The following is a 24,143-nucleotide window of genomic DNA, read 5'->3' as shown; positions in this document are numbered from 1 at the left end:
AAGTGTGCGCGTGTGTGTATGTGTGTGTGGGTGGGGGGATATATGTGTATTGAGAGTGTGGGGAGTGAGTTGGAGGGTGGGGTGGGCTGCTTTTAACTATGTAAAGCACTTTGTGCTACATTTTCTCTGTATGAAAAGTGCTTTATAAATAAAGATTGATTGATTGATTGATTGATTGATTGATTGATTGAAGAAATCACATGACAGGGTGGGGCTAGGTTTCACAATGAGTTCACCCGAAACCTTGGCTCATTGTGACCTACATCCGTTTTCACACCTTGGCTCGTGTGATTAGGTAGAGGATTATTGGAGGGTCCATTGCCCCTGTTTAGGGGACACTCCCATAGGGCTTAAATCTGGGACTCTCCACCATTTGACCTTAGAACTAAAGAAGATTCTCAGATGAGAGGTGAAACATCTTCAAGCAACTTAAAGAAGTCCAGACGCTTTTTTCTTTCCAAGCTCCTTAGACTACAATGACCTGGATGACTGAGAACCTTCACAGACTTAAACTCCTGGATTTACAACTAAATGTCTGCAGGTCACATCTGAAGTGTTTTATTTAAAATCCAGTCAGTGTAACTACCTCCAAGCAATTGACAAGTAAGTACTGTAAGACATCATGGAGATCTGGTATGTCACACTGATTTGTCACCTATTTGTGTATATACTATAATATGTTGCTGCCCTGTCATTAAAGTGCATTTATACATATGAAAGACTTTGAGTTGATATTTTTGGTTTCTTGCCATGAAGCAGTGTTTTTTTTTTTTTTTTTTTTTTTGGGGGGGGGGGGGGTTGTTTTGTTTTTTGTTTGTTTTTATTATATCTGCATTTTATTATGCAGCACATAATTCACAAGGCTAGAGAAAATGAAGCTAAATTAGATCAGGAAACCAAGAAAACTGCAGATTAGACAAGCATGCCAAAGGCAGCACAATTTAAATTTAAAATGGATTATTGTTGTAAAGGCCTTTGGGTATTCTTAGTAATTTTCTCATTTTTAGTTGTGTTTTTTTAGTCAGATGATAGCTAAAGAACCTCATAGCAGCATTTAACCATAGGTCACATCGTGTGGTCATTGGGTGCATCATTCCAAGTCCAAAAACTGTTTTGAAATACAGTAAACCACACGTGTTTTTATGCTTCATTCAGCACATAAAGGCAATTGGAAATATATAAATAACCACAAACAAAATTTGAGTTGGAAGATGAGATTGTTATGCAGAGTAACACAAATGACGATAGAACAAAAACACAAGGTAAGATAACAGAATAAGTACAAATTGGGAATGCTATAAAGAACAAGAGAAATGCAGGGAGAAGGAGAAGGGAGGGAGAACAAGAGGACACATGAGAATACAGTCGTGTGGCTACTGAGCCGCACCGCTCATGGCTGGGCTGTGGAACTCATTATTGATGTAGTAGAAAATTTGCGCTGACAGGAAACGAAGCTGCCAGCTGTCTCACCCCCACCACGCACACCCGTACACCCCTATTATGACATTATCTCAGAAGGATGGCCAACAGTGGCATTGTATCCTATCACCTGAGTTGCCCCCTGGCATGTCAAGAGGAGATCTGGTCCCACTGTGGACATGGACATGTACACATGTATACATAAACAGAAGCTGTGACATGGAAAGTAATTTGAACCTCATTTTGCAGAGAGATATGTAGAGTCCAGGATCGCTCTCTCTCTCACACACAGAGAGATACAGTGGGGCAAAAAAGTATTTAGTCAGCCACCGATTGTGCAAGTTCCCCCACCTAAAATGATGACAGAGGTCAGTAATTTGCACCAGAGGTACACTGCAACTGTGAGAGACAGAATGTGAAAAAAAAAATCCATGAATCCACATGGTAGGATTTGTAAAGAATTTATTCGTAAATCAGGGTGGAAAATAAGCATTTGGTCAACAACAAAAATACAACAACATATGTTGTAACATAACCTTTGTTGGCAATAACAGAGGTCAAACGTTTACTATAGGTCTTTACCAGGTTTGCACACACAGTAGCTGGTATTTTGGCCCATTCCTCCATGCAGATCTTCTCGAGAGCAGTGATGTTTTGGGGCTGTCGCCGAGCAACACGGACTTTCAACTCCCGCCACAGATTTTCTATGGGGTTGAGGTCTGGAGACTGGCTAGGCCACTCCAGGACTTTCAAATGCTTCTTACGGAGCCACTCCTTTGTTGCCCGGGCGGTGTGTTTTGGATCATTGTCATGTTGGAAGACCCAGCCTCGTTTCATCTTCAAAGTTCTCACTGATGGAAGGAGGTTTTGGCTCAAAATCTCACGATACATGGCCCCATTCATTCTGTCCTTAACACGGATCAGTCGTCCTGTCCCCTTGGCAGAAAAACAGCCCCATAGCATGATGTTTCCACCCCCATGCTTCACAGTAGGTATGGTGTTCTTGGGATGCAACTCAGTATTCTTCTTCCTCCAAACACGACGAGTTGAGTTTATACCAAAAAGTTCTACTTTGGTTTCATCTGACCTAGGGATGGGTATCGAAAACCGGTTCTTGTTGAGAACCGGTTCCCACTGTTTCAATTCCTTGGAATCGTTTGCCATTTTAGCAAACGATTCCCTTATCGATTCCAGTCGCCCCGAATGACGTCACCACGTTGCGGAGCGTCATTTACCTGGCAGGAAACATGGCGGCTCAAACGCTCAAAAGTTTGATTATACTTTATGAGAACCGATGACAACAGGGCAACTTGCAAAGTAGATATTTCATTTAAGGGAGGAAACACTACGAATATGCAAAAGCATTTGCTCACAAAACACGCGATGACACGCGTTTTTAATTCCGCTCCTGACTCGTGACTCTCAACCCAGCAGCAGCGGTAACGTTTGCACGTCCTCTCCCGTTAATGCGGCAGGTAAATAATCAACTAACAGTGCATATTATGTTAGTGCGATCTGCCTTATTACAAGACCTGCCATTACTGTACATGTAGGTGACCATGATGAGAGAGACAGAGTCTGGCTGGCGCTCGCTGGCAGTTCTCACTGCAGTCTACCGGTAGCGTCTCCTTTCAGGCCAGGATAGACTAATGTCACCGAGCAGTGTCTAAGTTTGTGGTCAAAGGCTTGCACCCATTTGCCACAGCAGATGCCCCCGATTTTTGGTAAGTGAATGTGTTTAATTGTGGGCAGGGACATTACTGGATATTCTTGTGTAATTGCCACAGAACAATTTATGTTATACTTTGTTATTGCTACAGAAGAATGTTGCAGCTTTAAGGCAGGGATGACTCCTGGAGTTGCTTTCTCACTGCATATGCTTTATTTCACAATCAGATCGATTCGATAACAAAAACATACAGCAGCTCCTCTCCTACTCCTAGCCCTTCGCTGCGGTGGAAAAAAGAACGACTTCAATCCCCTTCAAGGAACATACGTACAAAATAGTTTTCCTGATACACCAATGGGGCGTTCAATGCCATCTTGTAAATATGAGTACTCTGGCAGAGTAACAGTTCAAATGAAAAATACACCAGAACAAACAAGCAAACAAAAAAAGAAGTGTGGGGTACCTTTGAACCAATGAACAAAGTATAACAATTTATACTTTTTAACATAACCCGACCCCGTCAATATGTGATATGTCTCACAAGAATATTTATTTTATTATTTTACATTTACAATTTTTTTTCCTGGGGACCCTGTGACACCCCATTGAAGAGCCGTAGGCTGGATCTCTCAAGATCTCACTGTTGGGTTTGTAAGGCCATGTTACTCCTAAATTTCTATCTTGTTCAAAAAGAAGATATAAAACAAAGCTCTGAGCTAATCGACCTTAGTGTTCTCCTTTTTAAAAAAAAAAAAAAAAGAATCGATAAGAGAATCGATAAAGAATCGAATCGTTAAACAGAATCGAAAATGGAATCGGAATCGTTAAAATCTTATCAATACCCATCCCTAATCTGACCACATGACATTCTCCCAATCCTCTGCTGTATCATCCATGTGCTCTCTGGCAAACTTCAGACGGGCCTGGACATGCACTGGCTTCAGCAGCGGAACAAGTCTGGCACTGTGGGATTTGATTCCCTGCCGTTGCAGTGTGTTACTGATGGTGACCTTTGTTACTTTGGTCCCAGCTCTCTGCAGGTCATTCACCAGGTCCCCCTGTGTGGTTCTGGGATCTTTGCTCACCGTTCTCATGATCATTTTGACCCCACGGGATGAGATCTCGCGTGGAGCCCCAGATCGAGGGAGATTATCAGTGGTCTTGTATGTCTTCCATTTTCTGATGATTGCTCCCACAGTTGGTTTTTCACACCAAGCTGCTTGCCTATTGTAGATTCACTCTTCCCAGTCTGGTGCAGGTCTACAATACTTTTCCTGGTGTCCTTCGAAAGCTCTTTGGTCTTGGCCATGGCGGAGTTTGGAGTCTGACTGTTTGAGGCTGTGGACAGGTGTCTTTTATACAGATGATGAGTTCAAACAGGTGCCATTCATACAGGTAACGAGTGGGGGACAGAAAAGCTTCTTACAGAAGACGTTACAGGTCTGTGAGAGCCAGAGATTTTCCTTGTTTGAGGTGACCAAATACTTATTTTCCACCCTGATTTACGAATAAATTCTTTACAAATCCTACCATGTGAATTCATGGATTTTTTTTTCACATTCTGTCTCTCACAGTTGAAGTGTACCTCTGGTGCAAATTACTGACCTCTGTCATCATTTTAGGTGGGGGAACTTGCACAATCGGTGGCTGACTAAATACTTTTTTGCCCCACTGTATATGTGCACACACAAAAATACTTGATAAATCTGAATTAGAACAACTTGCTCTGAAATGCAGGATGTGACGTGAAGCTATAACTCTAATGCTATTATTAATGTAGTGAGCTGAAGGAAGCAGAACTGGACATGAGGCATATAGAGAATTTGCTGTGTCTAATATGCTTAGTCCATAATGTTCCTCCGGTGCTCAATAAATATTGACTGTGGTTCCATTCCATGGTTGCAAAATTTTGCACACATAGAAAAAAAAGGCAAGGTGTAAGAAAATAGTAAGCGGCATGCATTTGGTTTAAGGCTGTTATTCTTTATATATATATATATATATATATATATATATATATATATATATATATATATATATATAGGGCTGCTCAATTAATCGAATTTTAATCACGATTACGATCTGGGCTTTCAACGATCATTAAAAATGACTGAGCCGATTATTAGCCCCTCCCTCATTTATCCGCGACACCTTAAAGTCCGTCTGTGAAAATATTGTCGGGCATAAACCAGTCCGTGGCGCAAAAAAGGGTGGAGACCGATGATTAAGAGGACCCGAGGGAAGCTCGGAAAGCTAAGCAGAAGTTATTTGGAGAGTGACTGCCGTTGGTTGAAAAGAGAGTTTAAAAAAAAAAAAACTTCAGTGGTGTTGCACACTATTTTATATTATTTTTTTAAAGTTATTGTTAACCCTTTAAAGCCGGTCAGAGCAGCACGCTCCGTTTTGCGTAACTATTTTTAAATCCCTGTAGAATCTGAACCGTGTAAGCTAGCGCAATAATTTGTTTTGCATATGAAACCGGAGGAGTTGTACTTACATCTGATGCCATCAGCTTGTCCTAGGTCACGGTTTCGTTCCACATATAGCTTTGCAAAAATTGCATAAAAAGCGCTTGCAGGAACAAATACATAATATTCCAGAAACACGCTTTGCCGTTCCTATCAGCTGTTCGTAACACTTCCCACAGTGAAATGATGCACATGCTGTTTTCTTTGCAAATTTGCATCATAGGATTGTTTTTTGTTTTTCCTGCAGTATATAAAAATTGCTGTATCTCCAAAATAAAACTATGAAGACACTCAAAATAAATTTCCTGTGGTGGGAAACTATTTTTTTGCAACTTTATTGTATTTAAAGTTTTGAGGGATAAACCTCTTAAATTTCTCCAAGTAGAAATATATGTAAACAAAACAAAAGCGATTTTCAATTTTTTTTGTAGTTTATTGCACTTTTTTGCAATTTATGTAATTACTATGGACTTAATGCATACATATTATAAAAATATGGGCTATAACAGTTGTATTGATGTATAGCAACTTGAAATGCTCCCACAAATGGCACTACAACATGTAAAAAAAAAATATATATAAGCTCTGGTGGACTTGGTTCTATGGTAGGTCTTAAAGGGTTAAATAAATATCGTCAAATAATCGTGATCTCAATTTCAGTGAAAATAATCGTGATTATCATTTTTGCCATAATCGAGCAGCCCTATATATATATATATATATATATATATATATATATATATATATATATATATATATATATATATAAAAGAGTATGCTTGAGAAACCATTTTTGAGAAGGCTCTTATCTGTCTCAGAGTAGGAACATCCTGTTACACAAATTGAGTGTGGAAAAGCTTGAAGGTATATTGTGTAGCAACAGATTACTTAAATCACGCTGTTGTTATTGTGTATATGCTGCTGTTATTGTGTATATATTTATTTATATTTCTTCATACATTCTTATATAGTTCTATATTGTGTATTTTGTTGTACAGTTATTTTATTTTCAACTTTGATTTATATATTTTATCTTATTCTCCCAGTTAAATTTACCCTTCATTCTAATTTGTGTTGTACAGTTATTTCATTTTTAACCTTAATTTATATTTTATTCCTTCCTAGTTAAATTTACCCTTTTTAATTTTTCATATTTATTTCCTATCTTATTCATAGCCTTTTCCTTTTTTGTTTTCTTTAGGTCACGAGCAGTTGTCCAAGCATTTCACTACATATCGTACTGTGTATGACTGTGTACGTGACAAATAAAATTTGAATTTGAATTTGATGGGCACTGTTATAAACTCAACTTTCCCAGACTTTGTCCCTCTTCCGCAAGAAACAGTGAGAGATAGAGAAAGCAGAGGTGGGTGAGAAAGCAAGAGAATTAGGCTACGTCCACACGTACCCTGGTATTTTTGAAAATGGAGATTTTTCTATGCGTTTGCACCTTTCGTCCACATGTAAATGGCGTTTTCGGTCACTGAAAACTGAGATTTCTAAAAACGCCTGCCAGCGTGGATATTTTCGAAAACTCAGTTTTTGCATTTACGTGTGGATGAGGAAAACGGAGAAAACGCAGCGTCAAAGGTGTGCGCCTTTTTTGACGTCACACTGTGCGCCACATTATTGTTTTGGTGAAATGAATTTCTACAATACTGTTACTGTTAATTGTACTCTCTGCAGTGTTTAAATGCTTACATATACACACACAGTTACTGTCCCTCCACACATAGGACTCGGTTCTGCTTCTATGCGCCAGCTTTGTTTACTATTTCCCACCGAGGCTTCTAGACTTCTGATTGGCCAACATTTCTACACGGTTAGGAATATATCGCCACCTGCTGCTTTGGCATGTTCCTAGCAGCGTTTTCCTTCATTTCTGCCTTTACATGTGGACGGGATTATTTTTGAAAACGGAAAATCTCAGTTTTCAAAAATACCCGTGTACGTGTGGACATAGCCTTAATGCTGAGGAAGCTGCACTGGTGAGAATAAATCACTGACTCAAAGACATACATTATATCTCTGAATGTTAAGACCAGTCACATTCTAAAGCACAAATAAATATGCCCGTACCTCTGCACAAGCCATGAGGAAATGTGCTAGATTACCATATTCTGTGTGAATTCAGGTGAAGTGCACACTTCACCCTGTTCATTTTGGGCTCTGTGTGCACTCTTGATATAGATAGCAGAGGAGGGAAAGACAGCGATCCAGACTGGTTTGCGGGTATCTGGAGTCCCATCCAAATACCCCGCACACTGTTATTGTTTACAGCTTAATGATCAGAACATAGCAAATAAATATGTGATTTTGCTGAAAAATCAACACCACTCACTTCTACTGTGTCATATATACTTATGTAAAGCAAAGAGTTCCAGTAAAGTCAAAAGAGAACATAATCCAGAACTACAGAACGAACTGAAAAAATGCGTAACACATGTAATACTACTGAGAATTCAACAGGAGGATCTAACAAAGGACAAAGCAAGAGGCAGTTCTATATATAAGCAAGGGACTGATGATACAGACAGACACAGCTGGGAAGGGGGCGAAGGAGAGACAATAAACAGGTGAAAACAATGTGGGTAGGTCAAAAAATTATAAAGCTGGGAAAATAAAAGAAAGCATAACTTCAGCTAGACACAAGAGAAAACTAACTTTCAAAGTAAGTTGGATATTAACCAAAAGACAAATGCCACTGAGACATGAAGACAGAAAGATGACAGACACAGGGGAACATGAGAAAATGAAGAACACTGGAGATACTGGAGTAACATTTAATTAAAAACAGGATCCACAATGCATCTAACAAAAACAACAAAAAAAGCAAGAGACAAATTGCAATGTTTTTGATGCTCAAAAACATCACGATAACCTGGGACCATAACATGTTCAGTCAGAAAACAAAAAAAAATACACAGTGGACTAAAAAAATAACCACAATGAATGTGTATATGACTCAATGTCATACTGGGTTTTACAGTTTTCATTAAACATTTCCAGGTGGATTTATATAGCGGTTTTGTCCAGTCTAGTTTCTCATGAAAATGAATAAAGCGGGTCAGCCTCATGTAATTACTATAATAAACTATACTCAAAAGCACTGGTTGTCTACTTTAAGGAGCAGTAGGAAGCCTGAAAGTACCAATATAGCTCATACAGGTCACATTGATAAACGCCAAGACACAACCAAACTTGACATTTAAGTACATAAAGACGGAAAAAATGCCTTGACATGCAGTAGGCAGCAGATTTGCTAAATCTATGTTTAAGATTAAATAATATACCATGTTCTGACTGAGGGATTTCTGAAAAATTTGAAAGTACAGCTCTGCTATCACTTCCGATATAAATGAAGACAGAAAACTAAATAGCAGTGACATTTTCAGGGTTACTGACGTTGGGCTAGCTGGTATAAAATGATATGCTATGTGGTAGCTAGCGACACATCTATGGTTAGCATAATATAAACACATTGAAGCTGGAGGCTGAATGCTAACTTATTTACTTTCGATAAAAGTTAACCAAGGGTTCCTGATGGTTAGGGACAAATGCAATCGCATGGCAGGATGCTGTAAACGGACCAAACTTCAGTCAGGAGAACAACTGAGATAATCCATCCACAATATGAGGTTAGTCATTAATATACTGCTGCATGGGCTGAGCTGTAAAACGTGAGCGAGACCGACAGTGATCACTGACTTTTACAATACAAACACAACAACCTTAATAAAAGCAGAGTAGTTTGGACTTGGAAGCAGGGTACATACGTCATCACTTAAAGATTAGATATACCACTTGCTGTGAATGTTTTAATGCAGTACAGTTGTTATTATTATCACTTGTCACATTCTGTTTATAACAGTTAAAAGAAATAAAACTCATATAAGAAATAAAATTGTCTCGTGTAAACTGTATATGGTGTTAAATAGGCCTAGACTACTGTACTTTAATGTGGTCATAAGGGTGGTACTTCAAGAGCCATATATTTTATGAGGTGGTACTCAATGTGAAAAGTTTGAGAACCACTGCTTTAGAGTTTAATAGATAATGTCATTCTGTGGTAGAAGTACTGAGACAATATGAATTTGAAAAGATCAAAGCGATTGAATATGTGTGCCATGCCGACTCAAAGTACAAGCAATGTTAAGATCTTGCAACAAATTGTGGCTCACTCTGTCATGATGTTCAACAGATAAAGCAAAAATCTACAACCATTTCTACATCAATACAAGGTGAAATGAAGTGACAAAAAATAGGTTTATAAATTTTAATAATATATAAGGAATATATTGGCCGAGTAACGAATTATATGCACATAATAACACCACCTTGGATGGAGGGACAGCACACCATTTGTACATCTCCCTCCACCTTATGTTTTATGCACATACTAATGAGCTTCCTCATGCCGAGATTGTGAAGGTGATGTGTCTGTTTGTGGGCTGGCCTCATTAAAACAGAAAGAGAATGGACTTCTCTGGTAGTGCCTTGGCAGCTTCTGTTACATTCCTGCAAACACTTGCAGGTATAGCTGACATCTTGTAGAGCTGGAGCTACCACAGAATGTGCAACATCTTGATTTCAGCTCTGCCCAGAACCAACATGCACTGCGGATTCAGTGGGCAAATTCGCTTCTGGGCCAGGAGACTTCACCCTACAGCTGAAGTTTGCATAGCCACATTTTTTTTCTTAAAAAGTATACGTTATTAAGACCCAGCATGTGAAAAATTACACGTTAATTTAGTACTGTTCCTTGTAAAGAAATTGCTAATAAAACCTTTTTTCTCCAAGTTTTTTTGTCGCTTTGACTACCACTGAGTCATCAACCAAAGAGACGAGGAAGCGTTTTCTCATTAAAATTTCTCACTACATCTACAATGTCATGTAGTGACTTTTCAAAATATCTTCACTGCACTGCCCAGTGAGACCTGAGAGTTATGCTCTTAAGTGCAAAATCTCGTCATCACTGAACGAGTGAAAGTAGTTGCTGACCTCTGTAGTGTGAATCCCTCTGGTACAATACAAGGCTGTCAGCCTGGCTTACACCAAAGGAAACACAGAGGGACACCATGAAACTCCACCATGTAAACGCAGACGCAAGCACACACACACACACACACACACACACACACACACACACAGGTCCAGCTCATAACCTCAAGTTTTATATTTTATTGATGGGACTTGCAGTATATTGGCTGATGGGCATTTTTTTCGCCCCCATTTTCAGATAGAAGCTATTTAAATGTGCTGAAAAGGTCTTAGCATAGTAATAAGTTCATTCAGATCTAAAGAAATAATTAAATGTATTTCTATATTTATTTTCTAATTGAAGTCTATTATGTGGTAGACTATAATCAAGTTCCTTTGTTGGCACTGATACTGTAGATGTCTTTTTCTGTGTATTACATTGTGCAGTTTAAAATGTAATCACTTTTATTATATCTGAATTATGCTTTTCAGAGGTGAATGTTGCATCAAATTTTATCACTAAATTAATGTTTGAAACTTTAATTATTTAGATGGTAAGACAGTTCTATGGTCTGGGCTAAAATATTTGAAGATGTATGAACTGCCACAGAATGTTGCACTTTCATTGTCCACAAAGAATGAAACAAAGGATGAAAGTAAAGTTTTGCCCCCATCTTTTTCTTTAGCAACATCAAGAAATAAACATTTTATGTGATTACAATCTTGTTAGTTGAACATGTTCGTCTAATTGAAACCAAAATTAAGATTTTAGTGACACTGTTGACATTCAATATGATTAGAATTAGTATGACTGAAAGAAATAGATTTATCCTCTAATGCCGTAAAATAACATGTGTGAGCCTCTTAATTGTTTTCAATTTTACAAAAGAATTATTAGAATACCCTTACTAGCATGTTTGTATTATGTAAAACATTTTCTTATGCCCTGTATCCTGTGTTTACTACATTTTTTTGATTTGATTTGATTTTATTGATTAGCATTCAAATTCAAATCTCAGTGAAAACAGTGAAAAAACAAACAAACAAACAGTGAAAACAGAACAAAAATCTACCATAAAGAAAGAAAGCATGAGACAAGGCTAATCAAAAGGTATTGGCTGAAGCATTTGCTTATTACGCCAACCCTTTTCACAAAATATCTTTTTGTATGCAGCTCCTGTACACAGGGCTTGAAGAAAATAATAAAACAAAGCAAAAACCAAACAAACAAACAAAAAAAAAAAAAAACAAAGAAAAAAAAAAAACTTTCCACCTTAGATAAGTAACTACATCAAAGCAAAAGAATCAAGAGGTTTTTTTTTTTTTTTTTCCTTTCTCCTTTTGCTCTTTTCATTCTTGATTTATATATTTTTCTAATACTCTATTTTTAAACATATTTTTAAACAAGGAAAATGAACTACACCTTTTTAAATCACTGTCATAACTATTCCACAGGTTAACTCCTCTAACAGAAACACATCTCTGCTTTATATTTGTCCTCATCTTGTTTTTCTTAAAGAAATCTGTTCCCCTTAAGTCATATTGACTCTCTCTGACTTTGAACAGCTTCTGAGTACTGGGGCAAAGCAAGTTGTTTTGTGCTTTATACATTATCTGTGCCATTTTATATTCAACTAAATCATAAAATTTCAGGGTATTCAGATTAATAAACAAAATGTTAGTTGGTTCTATATAGTTTGATTGGTTTATAATTCTTATAGCTCTTTTTTGTAACTTGAAAATAGGAAGAGTGTTCGTTTTATATGCATTACCCCATATCTCCAGACAGTAAGTCATATATGGAAGCAACAGAGTACAATAAAGTGTGTATAATGTTTTTTTGTTCAGGACATGCTTTGTTTTATAGAGAATAGCAATGGTTTTTGACATTTTTGTTTTCACGTGGTTTATATGAGACTTCCAACTCAGCTTATCATCAATTATCACTCCAAGAAATTTATTTTCGTACACTCTTTCAATTTCAATTCCATTAACCCTTATTTTAGATACATTTTTCATTGGTCTAGTGCCAAAAATAATCAATTTTGTTTTCTTTATATTTAATGATAACTTATTTACATCAAACCAGTTTTTTAATATATTTAACTCCTTTTCCGCTGTAGTCAGAAGCTGTTCTAAGTTTTTACCTGAGCAGTACAGAGTGGTATCATCAGCAAACAATACACATTTTAACAGTTTGGAAACACTACATATATCATTTATATATAATATAAATAATTTAGGGCCCAGCACAGAGCCCTGAGGAACACCACAAGTTACCTTCAACTGCTTAGATTTTACATTATTGAATTCGACATATTGATATCTTTCATCCAGGTAACTTTTCATCCACTTGTATGCTATCCCTCTTATGCCATATCTCTCTAGTTTATTCATTAATATAGAATGATCAATTGTATCAAACGCCTTTTTTAAGTCTATAAAAACACCAACAGTATATTCCTTATTATCTATTGCATTAGATATCCCTTCAACAAGTTCCATCACTGCCATTGAAGTGGACCTTTTCACTCTAAAGCCATATTGGTTATCACTTAGGAGATTATGCTTCTCAATATATTTATCAAGTCTATTAACAAATAACTTTTCTAAAATTTTTGAGAACTGTGGGAGTAGTGATATTGGCCTATAATTGGTAAACTGACATCTCTCTCCGTTTTTATGGATTGGAATAACTTTTGCTATTTTCATTTGTGAGGGAAACTACATTAAAAAACCAGCCTCTTAAACAAAGGATAAAAAAACTAAAAGTTCTGCCTTCAAGTTCCACTAGCTATCCAAGGTCAGTAGGACTTTTTATTCACCTTGACAGGTCCCTTAACCACTTGATTTAGGGTCACCAACTACCTTACAGCCACCTCAACAATGGAATTACAGAACATGATCCAGTCGTGCTCATTATCCCCAGCTTACTCGTCTGCCAGACACCCCGGTCCTCATACACATTCGGGCACTCTAGGATCCTCCCCTAATGACTGATCTAACTCGCCATCATGTTGTGATGGGTTGACAGCACAGCTCCTCCAAGACATATGGTTGCAGATCTGATCAATGATCAGCCTATGTCCGAGTGGGTTGTGGTGCCAGCTGCAATCGTTATCCTTGAACATAGTTTGCTATGGACAAAGTCCCCAGATGGAGCATCTTTTTGCACACCACCCAGAAACGCCAAGAAGGCCAGGTTTCCTGATCTGTCATTAGGGAAATGCAACGTTCTTAGTAACAAATGAAGTCCAATAAGGTAGACTGTAATCTGCAAAACACATGATTTGTTCCCACTTCATGCTGAATCTATGAAAAATGCAAAAGACAACATAGTCTGACAGCAATAAAATAGTATTTTTGCACAACAAGGTGACTCGTAAAAAGTGGTTGGGTGAGAGATTTGGATATCTTGGTATGGAGTGCAGTGTATCTTTACAAAAAATAATGAGAAAACCTGACAAGTGAAGAAAAGACGTGGCAGGTCTACAAAACTTTCTATAGCAATTGAACAGTATGCAATGGTTATGTCCTTAAAAAAGGGAACAAAAATCTAGCGAAAAATCTGCTCATTCCGTTGAAATGTTTACTGTTCACCAATGCCTTGTCAGAAATGCTCTCATTGGAAGGATGGCTATCAAGAAGCCATTCTTAAGGATGGAAAACAGGCAGAAAAGGCTGAGCCAATTTACTCAATAATTAGACTGAAAATCAGTGGCAACAGGTCTCTGATAAATACAATTTTAAAATTTCAATTTTTTTCAAGTCTTTGTCAGTCATTGTGAAATTTCTTTTAATATGAATGGAGGAAGTCAGGGGAGAGGCACGACTGTGAGCGTCTACAGCCATCTATATACCATGGTGGAGGCTCTGTCATGATTTGGGCTGCATTTCAGCCAGCGGCATTGAGACAGTTTAACTGAATTTTGAAAGCAGAAAGATAGAGTCAGATCTACCATCTAATACTATCTAGAAAGTTTCTGTTTGACAATAACTTTATTTTTCAGCATGACAACTATCCCCAAAGCACTGCCACATCATCAAAAGCATACCTAGAAAAAAAACACAGTAAAACAGTATTAGTCATTGACTGGCCACCCCAGAGCCCTGACCTCATCATTCTTAAAGTATTGTGTGATCATCTTGAGAAAAAAAAATTAAACAAAAGGACCAACATCGAAAGAAGCGCTTTGGAAGGTCGTCCAAGAAGCCTGGAGAACTATTGACGAAAACTACTTGAAGAAATTACAAAAAAAAGCTTCAGAGTTGCCTTAAATTATCTAATAGTTTAAACTTGTTTGTGCTTTTGTTTTTAATCACTAGCTTTATTAAATTGCTGTGCATTTTCCTAGCAAGGCATAAATAAATAAAGGCTTGATCGACACCTTGTAATGGGAAGGCTGCTGGTTCGAGCCCCGGCTCGGACAGTCTCGGTCGTTGTGTCCTTGGGCAAGACACTTCACCCATTGCCTACTGGTGGTGGTCAGAGGGCCCGGTGGTGCCAGTGTCCGGCAGCCTCGCCTCTGTCAGTGCGCCCCAGGGTGGCTGTGGCTACAATGTAGCTTGCCATCACCAGTGTGTGAATGGGTGGATGACTGGATATGTAAAGCGCTTTGGGGTCCTTAGGGACTAGTAAAGTGCTATATAAATACAGGCCATTTACCATTTTACCTTTGCATAGCACTATAAATAAACAATCTTTCTAAATAGAATTACATTGGATGTTAATCATTCTGTTAGTCGTCCCTATAGTTACAACGAACAGTAACTGCTCAGATGTCACATTCCACACCAAAGTTAGACTGTGGAGTATGAGTTCATAGTAATAATTCAAGTGCAATAATTGTTACAACAAAGGAAAACCAGCACAAATCTACTTTTCAATATTGGCCAGAGGGTCAATTAGAGTGTCACACTAAGAAAAAAACTTATAATGCCAATATATACTTTTCAGTCACACTGTTTCTCTTTTGTACATACCAAAAACTGGCTAAGAGCATTGTTAAATCTGTCCCTTATCCTATATGTGTGTGTGTGTGTGTGTGTGTGTGTGTGTGTGTGTGTGTGTGTGTGTGTGTGTGTGTGTGTGTGTGTGTGCATGTGTGTGTATGTTTTATGTTCCCGTTTACCTGAAAACATCAATAATTGCTTCAAATACTTTGAAAAACAGAGAAACAAAAATAGAAAGAGTGAGCGGGAACTGTCTGGTTTCAGTTCTCTTATATAAAGAAATCCTTCTCACTTTTTACCCCCCTGCTATTGGGCAAGATTCACATGGACCGTTTTTGACTCTCTTTCAGTCCCACGATGCACAAGAGTGCATTCTGGAGGTCCAATGAATAAAAATGCCATGTCAACTAGGAAAGAAGAAAGAAAATCTCCACCCAGAGCTGTCAGTGATTTTCTCTTCTTGCCTTTACTATGGAAAGCTAGTAAAAAGTTCACCTTCCTCCCATAAATTGGCTGGGAGATTTATTTCTTCCCTGACATTCTCTCTGGAGATGCCACCAGGAACCTGGGCATCTGCTCTTTGGAGAGAGATGACAAGGCTATTGTTAGGTGTAGTCGAAAGCTATTCTCTTGTCTCATCCCCTCTGCCCCTTCTCCATTTCTTTTCCTTCTCATCCTCCTTTCTTATAAAACCTGTCAAAAAGCAACAGCAGCCACTTACAAGGTAAAGGCCAACGCTCCCATCTGTCTCTTTCACCTTATTAATTTCAATATCATTCTGCTTTATCAAATTCAAAAACCTTTTAGACAATCCAGTCAAGTCACTGGTGTCCATTATGACAGATGGCAAATGTGACACTCCCTGAGGTTCAAACTGCTCTGAAGAGCGATTATCTCGCTCTACCTACCACCAGCCTTCTACTTTCTCATCCTTAATAAAAATTACATTTAGATCATATATAAGAGGTAAAATCAAGAATATGCAATAATCCCTTTATTTTGAAGGAATGCAGAAGCATAAGAGCCAGGCATTCACAGACTGAGCCACTATTGTATTCAGGAATCTGGCTAACCAGGTCAAACTGAGATTGTTACTCCTCCAGGGCAGCTGAAACCTCTGGGAAGATGGTGTGGGTGTCGAGGCAACTGGGAGACACATACGCATGTTGGCATGGCCAGATTAGGAGAGTATGACAGGGCAGACCCCTAATCCATCATCTGGGAGATTACAGTAACATGACACAGTGCACCACCAAATCCCTTTAATCATCCAAATGTTCCATTCTCAGCCAATGGCAGTATTGGAAGAACAATAAGGGCTCAGGGGAGAGAAGCTGTTGCAGAATATTTTCTCCGGGGCCTTGCTGGCTTGCCTTATGACACTCACAAGCAGCTTAGTTTTCAGTAATATGAAAGAGCTTCTCTGGATGGGCCAAGTCAATTAAGACGACCAGTGTTTTTATAAGTAGGAATGTTAAACAGACAGTGGATGTAAGGTTGAGCAGACGATGCTTGTCTTTGATGTCCCGTGGGCACTTGCAAATCCCTCTGTTGTAGGAAAGGGCAATTAGTCTGATGAAGTGGATGTGTCATCTGAGCCAATCTTATTACACCCTAAGAAAACAGACTGTCTCAATCATTTTTCTTCAAGAAAAGATATGGTTTGTGTGTTACTTCAAAGCAAGGGATTGTGTTTACTTTGTGTAAAAGGAAACAAGAACAACAGAAAGAAAAGGAAAAAAAAGATTTAGGACAAGTTTCAAACATGGTTGAGGAAATGTTGTAGGTGGTTTTAGTAAACAAATACTAAGTTAACGTTTTGATACCTGAAAAATATGCCAGTGGTGTACTATGGTTTCCTAATACATATATAGTTTCAAACATAGGTGGTGACAGGTTGTGGGCATTTTAGTAATTAAATGTTCATACTAATAAATACTAAGATAAAGTTTTGAAAATATGTGTTCATGAGATTTTCAGATCACTGCATTCTTTTTTTTTCTTTTTTCTTCAAATTGGGGTTATTTATTCAAACTAAATCTCCTCTGACCTTCACCACTAGGACTGCTCTGACTGTGGGATCTTACTTTGAAAAATATGCAAAACGTACATTATCATGGACTCTTTACTCTTATTCTTTCTCTAATATACAGTGTATATTCCTATAGATGACTTCTGAATCGAAGGTAACAAATACTCAGAAAATATATGTTTTCTCCTCCCAGTTTTAGTGCTATTTCTGCATCTGTATAAAAATTAGGAATGAACTCTAGCCTCAATTGTTCATAAGTTGAAGGTTTTCTCTAATTTAACACCCACAATCCACTCAGCTCTGTTACAAATCATATGAATCATCCTTTTTTAAAGCTGTAATGTACTGAACATGTCATAAGGTTAGCCAAATTAATGGCAAATGTTTGAATATTATTACTTGTACAAGTGATATATTTTTCACATACTCTGGAAAATAAAAGCAGGAAACTCTAAATAGTGCATGGTGAGTGTGACTGTTTAGATCAAATCTGATTCTTTTATTATTTCAAACCCATGTGCTTTTGTCTGACACAATATGTTTTGGTCATATTTAAAAGTTCATTGGCCTAATAGGACATGTGTGGCACCATTGTAAATGTAAGCTGTCAGAAGTCTGTACTGGAGAGAAATGCATTCTCTCACTCTGGTTTTTGCAGCTATGTACCGTATATATATTTTTAAATGTACATAAAATCACATAAAATATCAGAGACGGATGATACCATCAGCTGCCTAATTACCCAAATGGCATTATGTGTTATGCTGTATTACTGTGTTTAAAATATATCTAATAGTGATTCAATATGATAACAGATTAGTTTGCGGAATTATTACGTATTTATTTATTTATTTAAAGCTAAAATTCAGTTCAAGCTTATTCCTTTTTACTACAGACATCAAAAATGTCTGGTTAGGACAATCTGTATCCACACAATTAACTGGTGCAATCTGAGGAAGAAAGTGTGAAAGGATCAGTGCTCAGTTTGTGATGGACTGGAAATACACTTTAAATTCTCCTTGAAATAATTTAGAGTTTGTTCTACAGGAGTATAAACTAGAACTGTGATACTGTATACTGGTATCTGACTGCTTTTTTTTCTCTAATTTGGAGCTAACCACAAAATAAACCCTAAAAGAAAATCTACAAGGTTGGGTTTCAGATTAAGCAGGAATGAAAATAGATCTTGAACAACAAATGTTGGTAAAGTTATTAAGGAAGAACAAAGTCATCAGCAGTGAGGCATCCCGACCTGCTGAGAGAACCGAGCATGAACATCTGAGATAACGGCATCTGGGGTCGCCTTGGATGGATTTCAAGCCAAAACATATTCAGATTACAACACATCACCATTTACCTCGCCTCTTCTCCATGTGTTTGTGCAAGAGAATGTGGTTATGTGGGCACATGTGAGAGCGTGGGTGTATGAGGGACAGAGAGGAGAAAGACAGATAGAGACAGAAGAAGAAAAATGTGAAAAGAGAGAGAAAGTTAAAGAAAACAACAAATACATGTATGCCTTCTCCTGATGGTATGAAGCCATGGTTCCACATCTTTCCATAGGAATAACATGTAATGGCTAAGCAAACACCGAGACAGACAGACAGACAGACAGACAGACAGACAGATAGATAGATAGATAGATAGATAGATAGATAGATAGATAGATAGATAGATAGATAGATAGATAGATAGATAGATAGATAGATAGATAGATAGATAGATAGATAGATAGATAGATAGATAGATAGATAGATAGATAGATAGATAGATAGATAGATAGATAGATAGATAGATAGATAGATAGATAGATAGATAGATAGATAGATAGATAGATAGATAGATAGATAGATAGATAGATAGATAGATAGATAGATAGATAGATAGATAGATAGATAGATAGATAGATAGATAGATAGTGTGTATATAAATGACCTGATGGCAGTTTAAGTAATGGAGAATAGCTTGTGTGGGCCCTGCAGTGCCATGTGACAAGGGAGAATCTGCACACCTGTGCTCTCATCTGCTCCTCCGTGGGAGGACTGATATTAAGTCATTACTGCAGGCGCTGCCAGCATACTCCGATTGCGCACATGGCTGCCAGGGTGAGTGTGGATTGGATCATATAGGCTGTCTTTTTCATTTGTCCAGCCTCCTGAGCAAACAGTAACAAAAACAAAACTGCTGAGCACAAAATGTGCTGGGCCTTTAGTAAAGGAGGGGCCAAAGAACAGGATATGTATGTTATGTTGTTACCGATTTAGTCTTTTTTTTCTGCATTGATAGAGGGCCAGGTAAGGTAGGTTGATTTTCAAAAATACATAAACATTGCCCCTAAAATGTGCACGGTGGAGCTTATTACAACAATGATGTGGATGCAATTAAAAAATCGATGTAATCACTACTACAAGGGAATCACACGTCACCTATCATACATATGACAAAAACCACCCAGTTAGTGTGAATGAAGAAAAAAAAAGATCCTGCTTTCAACAAATGTGTTGTATGTTAACTACCCAAAACACTGCACTGGAAGGCACATACACAACTGAAAAAAAAACCCAAAAACTGAAACACAGCAAGTACTAGCTGCCCTTAGGCTAACGATTTCAAGGATCATGATGACACCATGATGCCGTACCTCTTCTCTCACAGATAGATTACACAATCATCCATTGAAAAGAAATCACTTTAGGGATTTCGCTTCAAAAATGTTTCACTGCAGGAAAAGACTTTGGGATACGGAAATGTTTTCAAATGAGTTTTGTGAGTAACAACATACATTTAAAAAGGAGATTTAAAAGTGGGCATACACAAAGCACTTCTGCTTTAACTTCCAGCCCCCCCTTTAGAGATGTGTTCCTTATGTTTACAGTAATTGTGTTCCCATTTCCAGGATTCAACCTCTGGCCAGACACTGGTTTATTCCAACACGTTCTCACTTCCAAAGCGTAACATTTTACGCTAGGTGACAAATCGTCAACCTATTACGTTTTTGGCTACCCACCACGTTCCTAAATGACGACCTTAAAAAAATGAGGAATCGCTTGGAAACATGCTATTTTACGTCATTAAAGTCCTGGTTAAGGTCAGGAATAAGGTTATGGTTAGGGCTAGGTTTAGGGCTGGAATACAGGGCTGGAACGTCTATTACCGCGGGGCCATCATTACACTGGATTTCATCCATAACCCGGCGCATACCATAACAACGCGGAAGGTGTCCTTACACCTCGGGAGTGCGAACGGGCTATTTATTCATGAGATGGACAGCAGTTTGGAAGAGATGAAAGAGAGAACATGATACATAAAGTAGGGGAAGAATTCCTAATAGAGATAAAAAGTAAACACAATCTCTTGCAATTTGACTATCAATCAGAGCACATGTCTCTGGGAGATGGGACCTAATTACAGCCCAAATGAACATTGACTGCTTTCTAATGGAATTATTCAGACAGCCGATGTTTGTATATGCCAGTCCTTCATTTGCTATTCTCATTCATTAAGACTGCACATTACACTTTGGTGGTCTTTGGCAAGCAATATTTTTTTTGCATGATACAGAAGACCGATCATCCTCAAAGAGGACCACCCTGTTAATGTCCTCTTTTTTCTCTCTTTTCCCCGGATGGCTTTGACAGGATTGACCACCATTATTAATGGTCTGATGAGTTAAGCAGAGGATTATGTCTCTGTCTCCCACTCATCGAGGAAACATTCCTCAATGAGTGAGTTTTTGTCATAATGCGGCTGGGGTAACGGAGGGTATGCTTGTCCCATGGAGAAGGATTTAGGTGTGGAAAATGGGGTTGAAACTAGGTGCTGTGCAAGAGTAAGGGACATCTTAGTAGAGGATAGGGAAGCCAGAAGAGGAACTACGCAGTGTGAACATTAATGAGCTGAGGGATGCAAGTAGGAGTTAGAATCTGTAGACTTCTGTCAGCATCACTGTAAATTGTTCTAGGAACCAAACCTGGAGAGAGATGGCAAGTTGTGGATATGCACACAAATGACAGAAAAAGGGGAGAGGAAGCAACTGAAATACAATATCCCAGGCCTCATTTATGCTTTTGGACTCCCCGGGCCATTGCTGCCGACTGAGTACATCTATTGTGCATACAGTATCTTCACTCTGCAAAATGAACTACATTTGAGTTATTTCAGGAGCAGTGGTATGGTTCAAGGTGGCTTCAGGCCATGCTTCACTAAGTCTTTTGGGAACCATGTTCTTCCAGTTTCATCTCAGAGTCTTTAGTGGTGTATTTGGGCATCAGGTTTTGCACACTGAGGAACACGACATCCGTGTTTGGTGTCGAAGGGGCTTTGTGAAGCTTGATGAAAGTCATCATTAAAGTTGTATAATGCTTCTTGACTGCCAACGACAATAACTTATGACATCTGTCTCAGTGTTTCATGTTGGCTGTCACAAGCAGTTAAGTGCCAGTTCTTGCAGTAATCACTGCAAAGATGGATTACTAGGGATTTTGGAAGCCACTCCTACATTGTTTGCTGTCATATGGCAGGAAGATTTAAATATTATGAATAGAAAGGTAACACTGTCAGCTTAGTAAGACATGGCAGAGTGTGGAGATACATTTCTGAACAGGCTATTTTCACACATTGTCAAATGATGCATAGACATGATATTTGAACATTCATGGTTTGTTATAATATTTCTTTCTAAGGAGAAAACAAGAGAAAAATATTTACAACTGAGTAGTTAACATATACAAAACAAGCAGAAGGCTTCACTGGTTAATATGCATTTTTTTAAGTTACAAAAAATTGATGGTACCTCTGAGATCTTACAGATGGACTATTATTTATGTCACTCCTTCAATAAATGCTTCTCTCAAGTTCACCATGATTCTAAAGAAAGCTAGGCAGTCGCAGATGAAAGGCTTGGGTAGGGAGTGAAAAACATACCCAGAAACAGGAGTAACATACCCAGACTTTACTATGGGGAAAGGTAAATCTATTTACAGTGACAATGTCTTGGGAAATAGAAGGGGAAGTGAGCTGGGGGAAGAAAAACTTTAGGAAAGATTTCACCAATGTACAAGGCAAACCAACAAAGCAAAGAACAAGGAATTGAGAGAACTTCAAAGTCTTCTGGTTGATTTTCACAAAGAATTTCATTAACAGATTGTGGACTGAAGGACATTAAAAAAAAAATCACACGATGAAGCCAATTACAGCAAGAGCATTGGTAGTAATAAAATTAGCTTATACTCTATTGATAATATTAATCAAGCAGAGACTAGAGGCTCATATAGCAGTAATATGGCAGTGTATCAGTGAGAATATTCTGAGCTTTAAAAGAAACAGAATTCAAATGCAGATGAAGCACATGAGAGCCATTTAGTAAAATTATTGGCACTATATAAAGAAAATGCCTAATGCTCACTGACTGAAATACAAATCATTTACCCTCCCCTAAAAATAATTAAAGACTGTCACATCCATGAAGACAAATGGTACAAAGAGATGCTGCCAGGGTTATGGTCTGAAACAGCAGCATGGCTGTGTTTTTCTCTCCGAGTCTGCAGCGTCTCAACCCTCTCGCACTCCATACTGACTTCACAGGCCAATATGTCTCATTTTAGCACCTTTCTGATGTGTTTCTGCAAGTGGTGTGGATATAGTAGAGCTGTCTTCTTCTGTTGGTTACACATCTTAACCCTTGCGTCTTGGTAAATTAGGGGGTTGAGAATGGCTGTATGCAATTTCACTATGTTGCACAGATAAGAACCGGGACAATCACAACTTCTACCATTTCCAATCTTGAAATGAAATGGTACCAGCTCTTCTGTGAAGCACCTATGCGAGAAGTGACTCTCTAGCATTTTGGCAGATGTCTTATTCAGAATCTATCAGCAAGTAATATCCCAGAGCAACTACAGTATATCTGATAACTGACGGTGCACAACCCCTCACTTCCTCCTCCATTTCCTGAGAGGAAACCTTCAAAGGGAGTACTGCAGAGCTGATAAAACTCAGACAACCTTTTATTTCCCTGGTAAAAGATTACCAGACCAAATAAACATTGTATAAATGGATGACTTTCTGTGGCACTGCAGCAGATGTGAAATTTCTTTGCTCACCTGGAAAGGAGAATTTGCATTGTTTTTTCAGGCAGTGCACGCTACAGTGAAATAATGAGATGTGATGCATCCCACTGCCACATTTTCATGGCCAGCAACACACTTTTTACACTCCTGATAGTACCATAGCCAAGTGTAAAATTCAAACACAAGTTGCTACAAACAGAGACATCTATTGCACACCATGCTTTCAAGTACATGATACAGTGTGAACATTAACAGATTTAATATGTATCAACTTGAGTTGTCATTGCTGGCTGCTGCTGTTAACTATTCTTTGAGGGAGAGAGAAAGGTCTCTTGCAGAACAGATGACAGCGGTCTGTGTGCACAGTGCACAGGAAGCAATTTTAGATGAAAACCCACACAGGGCAAGGCGTTTTCTTTTTCTGTGTGCTACATTTCCCTTTGACATCTTAAAAGCCATTAGTTCAGCAATGCACACCAATGCTTTACACAATAGGACTTGAAATGCTGCCTTTTAGACATTATATGGGGGCAAACAATGGGGTACATGCATAG

General features: G+C 38.2%; 1 protein-coding gene and 1 long non-coding RNA gene across 2 annotated transcripts in view; one reads left to right on the top strand and one right to left on the bottom strand.

The window, feature by feature from the left end:
* Positions 1-24,143, bottom strand: part of LOC146705569 (leucine-rich repeat transmembrane neuronal protein 4) — a 104,815-nt gene that overhangs the window by 19,406 nt on the left and 61,266 nt on the right. The gene's annotated exons all lie outside the window — the stretch shown is intronic.
* LOC146705570 (uncharacterized) lies at positions 2,603-3,765 on the top strand. Its single transcript, XR_014921383.1, has 2 exons — positions 2,603-2,894; positions 2,973-3,765. It is a non-coding gene; the product is annotated as an uncharacterized LOC146705570 (long non-coding RNA).

This window comes from Copadichromis virginalis, linkage group LG7, assembly GCF_057382275.1.
Source record: "Copadichromis virginalis isolate Kocher_CV1m ecotype Utaka linkage group LG7, C_Virginalis_male_GT1.1, whole genome shotgun sequence".
Classification (NCBI taxonomy): Eukaryota; Metazoa; Chordata; class Actinopteri; order Cichliformes; family Cichlidae; genus Copadichromis; species Copadichromis virginalis.
This window is presented reverse-complemented; position numbering and strand designations above follow the sequence as displayed.